The 8,701-nt window shown below is 49.9% G+C and overlaps 1 long non-coding RNA gene across 2 annotated transcripts; it reads right to left on the bottom strand.

Moving 5' to 3' along the window:
- Positions 1-3,963: 3,963 nt before the first annotated feature.
- LOC134475712 (uncharacterized) lies at positions 3,964-8,627 on the bottom strand. Of its 2 annotated transcripts, none has more exons than XR_010046914.1 (3): positions 7,960-8,627; positions 6,720-6,859; positions 3,964-5,157 (listed from the first exon to the last, which is right to left on the bottom strand). It is a non-coding gene; the product is annotated as an uncharacterized LOC134475712 (long non-coding RNA). The 2 variants fall into 2 exon arrangements; XR_010046913.1 differs by lacking the exon at positions 3,964-5,157 and adding an exon at positions 5,171-6,397.
- Between the last annotated feature and the right edge of the window lie 74 nt (positions 8,628-8,701).

Genomic DNA, 8,701 nt, shown 5'->3' with positions numbered 1-8,701 from the left:
TCAGCCTTTTACTATAAAGGGTTCTCTGGCTCAGAAAAGAGAGCAAAGCAGGAAGATGAGGCACAATGAATAAAATCAGTGTCCTGACTGCCTCAGGAAGCACATTGCATCCTGTGGAGTAGAGTGAGAGGATGAGTAAGCAGTCATGGATCTTCTCAAAACTCTGTGACACAGGGATTTCCAAGTGACACTGCAGCAGAGCCTTCCCAACATCCCCTGTGGGTTGGGCCCTTCTGAAATGGACCCTCTTCCAGGATCTCCCCAATGTCCCTTGTGTGTGTTGTCTCATTTGAGATGGACTTTCTCCCAGAGCCTTCACAATTCTCCCTGTGTATGTTGTCCCATCTGAGGCAGACCTTCTCTTAGGAAACAGATTGATCCAAGAGTGTGAATTTCAGCAGCCTAAAGGGCTGAGCTGAGGGTAATGTGTCCAGCCTCTCTGCATACCTTGGATCAGAGACCAGCAGTGTAGTGCTTGGTTGATTGTGTCAACTTGAGAAGTTTACATGCTTAACTAATGTGGCTCAATAACTCTATACCCTAGGGTGTTGAGGTCCTGCTCTGGGGCAACTCGGCCACCTGGATGATATAAAGGGGAAATAAGGAAAAACAGATTTGCTTCTGTTCTTCAAAGGAGCTCTAGTCTTCTCCGTCAGCATGGATATCATCTCCTGGCTTCTAGCATAGACCTTGCAGCTCCTGCCTTAGATCCTTCAGCCTTCTGGTGTAGATTCTTCAGCCTTCCATCGCAGACCAACTGGCTTCCTAATACAGACTCACATAGGACGCTGCAGTGAGCTCCAGACCTTGGACTGAGAACTTCTGCATGCTTCTCCATCTAACTCTGTGGCTGACCATCATAAGCCAATCTTATAGTTTCTTATACATCTGTATATCTTGTGTTATATCTGTTTTTCTAGTAAATCCTGACTGATATAAGCAGGAAAATGACCTATGCTACAGTGGATCCTGCAGGAGAGATGAGGTGGTTGTGGCCCATCATGTGGGCTGCTGGGGTTCTCATGAGTGACTCCATACACACACCTGCCCTTGACACTCAGGAGTGTCATGGTCTAGCTTTGTCTCTGCAGTCTAAGCACACTGGAACACCCTTTGGGGCCTTGTGGCACGGTGGGCTGCTCCTGTGTTTGTTTCCTGTGTGTTCTCCCATACCCAAGGCTTTCAGGAGAAGTCAATAATGCAGAGAAGATTGAGAACCTGTAGAGACAATGGCAGACCTTGGAGGTGATAACTAAGCTGGAAGACCAAAGATAATTCAACTACAAGTATTTATTCTCAGAAAATGTTTTTTAAATTGCATATCTACAATGCAAGAAGAGGGTAGTGTGAGGAACAGGCAGAGAGTAGGAACAATGCTTGAAATATGATTGCTGAACTTAAAATACACAAAATAGGGGGAGTTTAGGGTCAAAAAAGTCTTTCAGAACATATCTCAAAGGAATAGAGACACAGTCAGGTATGGTGGTGTATGCCAGAAATCTCAGAACTCAAGAGACTGATGCAGGAGGGTGGTCTTAAACTTGAGGCCAGTTTGAGCTATACAGTGAATTCAAGCCAACTTTAATTACACAGCAAGATCCTGTTTTTGGAGGAAAAAAAGAAATGGAGAAGTAATATAAAAGTTACAGATAATTTATAGAGGAGTAAAATATCTGACTAATGGGAGTTTCAAAAAAAAGAAGAGTGAGTGATTAGTTAAAATTAACAGAGGAAACGTCTTGGGCAGGGAGAAGGTATGACTCATCATACAGAGGCCTGCAGCTGACTGGGGAATTAGGGGCACTGCAGTCATTTGAGAATGCTCAGCCTGAGCCCCAGAGCTGTGGCAGGAAGACTGTCCTGTGAAGGGAAGGTCTGGCTCCAGCCCTTGGTGACACCAAACAGTGACGAGGCCACGTGACAAAATGGCAGCACAAAAATGAGATTTAACTCCTCTCCCAGGAAAGAAAAGAAAGAAGAGAAACAGTTGAATGAGCATGGTAACATGAGTGTGACCTGCAGGGGACAATGGGAAGACTGCAGGAGGAGTACCTTCCCCTCTGTCTTGCAGAGAGCTGTCACTTCCGGAGAGGGCCGAGTGTGAGTAACCCTAACCCTGACCCTAGCCCTTACACGTCACAACAAAATCTGGATACATAAAAATTTAATTGGAATGAAAACAGTAAATGAATAATGACAGATTGCTAACATGAGGGAAAAGTAACAGGGCCTTTCTAAGCATGATACAAAGATGAGAACCCATAAAATAAGATTAATAAATTTAACTATGTAAAAATAGAATATAAGAAGAAAGACCAGAAACCTGAGCCAAACAAGGGACAGGGGCAGCTGTCATCTTCCAGAGATAGCACACTAGACCTGTGGCAGGGGTTCAATATTATTCATCTTTCTGAAATTCAGGTTGGGGTGTGTGTGTGTGTGTGTGTGTGTGTGTGTGTGTAGCTCTAAGGACTGTACCCAGGGCCTCACATATGCTAGACAAGTGCTCTACCACTGAACTACCTCCTCGGCCATTTTTTAAATTTTATTTTGAGTCAGGATCTCACAAAGTTGCACAAGCTGGCCATGCACTTGCAATCCTCTGCTTTAGCCTCCCAGTAGCTGAGATTATAGTTCTACACCAACATGTCTGGTTTCAGGTTGAGATTTATTTGCCAGTATAACCATATTGAGAGGAATCAGGACCTACAGGAGGTGATTAGGCTGTGAAGAGGGATAATTGCTGTTCTTTCAGGACTGGGTTAGTTCCCTGGAGAACAGGTGGTTATAGAGTGAGCAGTGACAGAGCTCCTTCACTAATAGGGTCCACTTGCCCTCTTGCTCATCCACACATATACACAGCTACCTAATAGCAGGTCTACGGCTTCCAGAGCTGTGAGTTAAATAAACCTCCATCCTTTATAAATTACCTAGTAGGGGATGTTCTGTTTCAGCAACAGCAAACAGAGCAAGCCAGCCCATAGCATTATGAAAAGATTCACAATGTAAAGCAATACAAATCCAGGCCATAGGGTGCTGCAGGGTGAAGCTGTCCTGCTGATGTTCTCGGGAGTGACAGCACACGTGTTTGCCTTGACACTTAGGAGTATCGTAGTCTAGCTTTGTCTTCACATTCTAAGGACCAAGGTACACTGTGTGGGGCCCTGCTTCCTGGTGAGGGGTAGAAAGTGCCTCCTGGCATCTCCTGGCTGTTGGCAGTGATCACTGGATGAACCTGCTGCAGGGAAGTGTGGGGTGGACATAGACATAGAAGAAACCTGGCTGCCTCTGTCTTCTCCTCCACCTGACAGTAGGCAGTGACTCAGCTGTAACCCAACAGACAGATGGCTCTGCTAGCAGAGTGTGGAGCATCAACTTGGATGACTGTCATCCCTGGTGAATGCATGAACCAGAGCCATTCACCACCTTTCTGCTTCCCATAAAGGGGAAGAAATCTGCCTGAGAGGTGTTGGAGAGCTCCTGGAAGAGGAAAGAGCTGAATGTTCATCAATAGGAAGGAGTCTTAGTAAGTTTCGGTGCAGCCATAGGGTGAAAACCATATAGCTGTTTATCTTAAATGAGGCAACTCTGTATGTTGTGATTTAGAATAATTTAAATAAACATCAAGAGAAGAAAGCAAACCACAGTATGTAGGAGTGTCTGTGTGAACACTTAGTGGAATAGAAGTGTCTACTCATACATGTGTACCAGGTGCACAAATGACTTGTATTAAAAAGTCAATAATCAGAAAATGAGACAATGGAAAGGAAGAAAACCACTGAGTGGAGGCTGTGAGTGCCTTGTAGTGGAACATAGCAGGGCTTCCATCCTCCTCCTGAAACTCCTACTGAAATGAGGTATAGGAATGAAAATCCACAATATTTCAGAGTTAGGGAGAGAAAGGGGCAGGCTCACCAGATGAAATCCCGACCCTGACCCTGACCCTGACCCTGACTCTGACCCTGACCCTGACCCTGACCCTGACCCTAACCCTGACCCTAACCCTGCAGCAGACTAACCTTGCCCCTGACTAAGCAGCAGACCCAACCCTGATGCTGATCCTGATCCTGATCCTGAACTTGACCCAGGTCCTGGAACCCTACATAGCACACAGTGAGGGCTGACAGAACCCATGTTGCCCCCACACAGCCATGCGTGCAAACCCAGTATCAGCCCTGTCTTCCATCTGCACAGTTGCCTTTATGATCATCTGTGTATCGCTTCACCTGTGGAGCAGATTCTCAAGTTTGCAGGCATTGATAGTCTATCTACAAAGTGAGATGCAACTAGAAAAGAGATATTTCCACCCAAAGACATGGAAAGCAATCAGATTCATGAAAAATAGGCCAGAAAGTAACAAAGGTGAACAAGAACCCCAAAGAAGTGAGTTAGAAGGCAGTCACAGAGGTTTACTCCCAAGCGATGTCCCTGGGAGGATGGTGGCGTACGCGTGTGGTGGCAGCAGGCAGTTGAGGGTGTAGAGCCAGCAGGAGCAGCAATGCATTGGAGGTCCTGGGCACAGCAGAGGGGAAGCTGGGGGAGTACAGCCTCTGGGTGCAGGGCAGAAGAGCAACAAGTCATGGCTGTTGCAGGAAGGAGCGACACCATGACAGTTCACCCATCTGGTATCTTGGTCATCACCCTGCCTGGGTGACCTGAATGAAGCCAGAGTCACTGAAGGACACCTGCAGAAGAAGCCCCATGGTCTCCTGCTGCTCAGAACCAAGCATGATCTCTGGGTCCCAGGTCAGCTCTCTGTGCTCTATCTGCTGCCCTGATCAGCCTCTGTTGCTGGAGAGCCAAGAGGATATGGTACCCAGGGTGATCCCTGGATTCTGGATCCAGGATTCTGACTCCTGGACAACGCAAGGAGACAGTGATGACAGGAAAGTGGAAAAGGGCTGCCTTTGCTGCCCCCATTTTAGACAGAGGAGAGCAGAGTCCGAGGAGAGCAGGGTCCTAGGTCAGCAGGCCCTGTGCCCTGTGTCCTCTGCCTTTGATGAGAGTCCCTGGGGATGCTCAGTGCCCTTTCACTGAAACTGCAGCCTCTGATGTCGGGACCTTGACCACCATGTCACATATGTTGAACAGGACAGTATTCCAGGCAGCATGCTGAGTACATCACACAGAAGTGGGTCTGAGTGCTCTTCCTGCTGCCTAAGGATGAAAAGGAGTCCCATGCATGCAAGGCTGAACAGAGCATAAGACACTCCCCCTCCACGGCCTCTGGGTGCTGCCTTCTGTCCCATGTGCCATTTTATCAGGTGACTGACCAGCACCCATGCCTGGCCCTGGGGCTCCATGGAACCCCTTGTGTCCCCTACCACACACCTCCCCTTCTCAGATGGGTAATACCCTGTGTCCAGCTCTAGACCCTTGAGATCCAGGCTGTCCCAAAGGCTCTTTACTGTGACAACCTTTGAGTAGGTGGCAGGATTCTAGGGGGATTCTATGAGAAGACTCTCCCCACTTGAGCGCTGGTTACAGTTCTGGGCTTGCAGCCCCCCAGATTCTTCACAGGAGGTGTCAGATGGGGAACTGACTTGAAAGGGGCATCTTGCCAGCTCACTTGGATTGGAGGACCCAAGGAAAGCAGGGAGTGCCAGGCAGAGACATGTGGCCATTGTGCACAGCCTTCCTGGGTCTAGAGAACACCAGAGCCTCAGACCAGGCTCATGCATGGGCCAGATGGGAGTCTAAATAATGGCTCTTTGACAAGCATCTCACAGAATTCCTGATGCTTTAATGGTTGGGTTTCATGTGCTGGGCCCTCCAGCACACCAACGACTTGCTAGGCAGTTGTGGGTCCTTAAATCAATTTCTAAAAATAAGTAAACAGGCTGAGTACAGTGCACATGCTTGCAGTCATGGCTAGCTGAGAGGTTGACCAGGGGCTCACAAATTCAAGGCCCAGATCATTTTGTGAGATCCTGGAGACATAGCTCAGTGTAGAGTTTAATTTATTCAATCTTCAGTACTACAAAAAAGTAAGCCAGAGTAGTGGGTGGAAAGCTAGAGCAGAATGCTAATTATCAGGCCATGTCACAGTTGTTGGAGAGGTCTGCCTCACCCACCTGCAGCACAGTCACTCCCTGGGTTTCGTAGTCATGTTGCCCGCTCCCACCTGCACCGAGGTTTCCTGCCACGAAGCCACGGGGCGTTGGGTGCTTGCAGGACCACATGATTTCCTGACCTCGCCTTCCTCCCAACCTCGGGGCTACACCCTGCCAGGTGAGGGAGTAAACACGGCCAGGCCCTTCCTGTGTGAGGGTTTGTGGTTTCCCCACGAGGGCTGTGAGCAGCACTACCTTACCAAGTTTTGTTTTGAGATGCTTGTGGACTTGCTTGTGAGGAAAAGAGAGGTTCCTGGCCCTTTGACTGCATTCCCAGGGACATCCTGAAAATTGCAAGAAGTCACCAGGCTAAGGCTGCACCACTCACATATGTGCAGCAGTGTGTATGTGAGCATGTGAACATATGTGAACATGTGCATGAGGATAGTGGTGTGAACATATATGTGAGTATGTTTGTATCTAGAACTGTGCATTTCATCACAAGTGTACATCCAGGTTCCAACAGGGTACCAACCACCTAGAGGTTCTCTCATGACCCTGCTTGCAGCAGCTGCCCATTCTCTCTCCCCACCCCCACGGCATGCCATCGGATGGAGACTCATGCACATACATCATACAGCAGTGACATTGGAGGCCATCTCTCACCACTTGGCTTCTACTGATCCCCAGGTGTCCATGTCTGTCCCATGTTGCTGAGGGGTCCACCACTGTCCACTTGGTCACTTGCCTGTGGAAGACAGCCTCAAGGTGTGTCCAGATCTGGCCAGCACAAGGACATCTTTTCCCTGCAGAGGAGAAACAGACCCTGGGATGAGCTTGCAGTGTGAGGCCTGAAGGTCTTGGCCAGCCTCCCTTTGACTGGGCAGGACTGGGCCACAGAGCACAAAGTGCTGGGCCTCTCCACCCAACACCTTCACTGTGTATAGAAGAAGCTGGGCCTAGAGGGGTCATCAACTTCCTGGAGACAGCACAGTCCCAGTTCACTTTGCCCCATTCTGAGTAGCATCTCTGCATAGCCCTGTCCTGCCATGACTAGCACTCCCTCGTCCCTGAGTGTCCTTGCAGTGTTCCTGAAGCATGGCCAGCCTGGGCCCAGGCTCAGGAGCCTGCTTACTCCACAGTGCCACTCATCCTCCTCTGCTGTCTGCTATGACAACTTGGTACTTTTACTTCATTGAATGTGGGGCACAGTTTTTATGAGCAATGAAAGGCCATCCTAGTAGCATGGGTACTAAGGCACCCTGTCCTGTGTCCTGGTGGGTATGCCTAGGTCACTTAGTTAATCTCATCTATTCTGCGTTTGACATTTTTCAGATCCTGGTCCTGTGGCAGGGGTCACTGGCGCTCTGTCCTGCCCACCAGACATTGCTGCAGCTGGGTGACGCTACTGGTTGGAGAGGGGCAAGGGCAGATACTTCAAGAGTGTCTTCAGGGGCAGGGGAAGCAGGAAGCTCTGGAGGCCCACAGCTCAAGGGGAATCTGTGAGTCAACATTTCCTGGTGTGTTAATCCGATGGCAGGACCCAAGCCTCAGCTTCTCCTTACTTTTGGTCTTGACCCTGACCATGGAATGGCAGCCTCTGGAGCTATAGGCGTCCAGTCTTCTCTTGTTCTCTTTATCTTTACTATTAAGGTCTGGCCTGACCCAGACATTTTTGTCTTATGTTTGGGGACATGGTACCAAGGGGACCCTGGGTGTCACAACTTCCTTTCACTTGGTGATCTTTTCTTTGTCTTGCCCCTAGCAAGAGCTAACATTCCATGGTTTGAGGAATCAATTACCCTAAATGCCAGTGCCTTTCTCCCACAGGACCCCACTACGCTTCCCTGGCCACTCTGCTCAGGAATCACCCAAGGCAGCACCTGCCCTCATGAGGGTTCTAGACCTGGATGCAGAGTCATGAGGAAACTGTAGGGTTAAAGGAAAGGCAGAGCAGCAGCTGGCCAATCTGTCCTCTGCAAAGCTGAAGAGTGGGACCACTGTTTCAAGTCATCCATGTGGAAAAAGGTCGGGTGGGGTAAAAAAGGATCCGCTGGCGCTCTGCAAGTTCCGAGGCCGCCATTGAGGAGACGACGCGACTCCATCCTGGGTTAAACTGGCGGATCAACGCGGAAGGCTCTGAGGATAGGCCTAGTGTGCGGAAGGTCATCGGCGGGAGTAGGGGTGGAGTGTTCAGCGCACCCCGGGTCTCCTGTGCCTCTGGCTCTGCTCGTTCTGCTCCCGGTACAGAGGGTCCTTGGACCCTGAGGCTGGCATGGGAACTTTGTCCTGTTTGATGCTGCTTTTTAAATCTTAAAACAAGTTATCCTATGGAGCCCGCAGTTACTGCAAGCGGCTCGGAGACTTCCCTTTGTCTCCCCTCCTAGCGGAGCCTGCGGATAGGGGTCGTACGCGCGGCAGCAGCGGGGCTCCAATAGGACGCTTGGGCCAGCCCGCGGGGCGCCGGGCCGGGCCAAGGCCGCTGTCCAAGGGCCGTCCCAGGGATGGGCAGGCCAATGTCCTCTGGCCGGCGCTCTTCGGAATGAGCCCTTCCCCATCCCGCCTCAGTGGCAGACTCCGCCCCTTCAAGGATCAGCCAATGGTGATCTTGTTCTGAAGACAGGGCCCCGTCTTACACGCCCTACTTA

This window comes from Cavia porcellus, unplaced genomic scaffold (genome assembly GCF_034190915.1).
Source record: "Cavia porcellus strain 051 isolate PalLab524CR breed Dunkin Hartley unplaced genomic scaffold, mCavPor4.1 scaffold_4, whole genome shotgun sequence".
Taxonomy (NCBI): Eukaryota; Metazoa; Chordata; class Mammalia; order Rodentia; family Caviidae; genus Cavia; species Cavia porcellus.
Note: the sequence above shows the minus strand (reverse complement) of the source record. Positions and strands in the feature narration are given on the sequence as shown.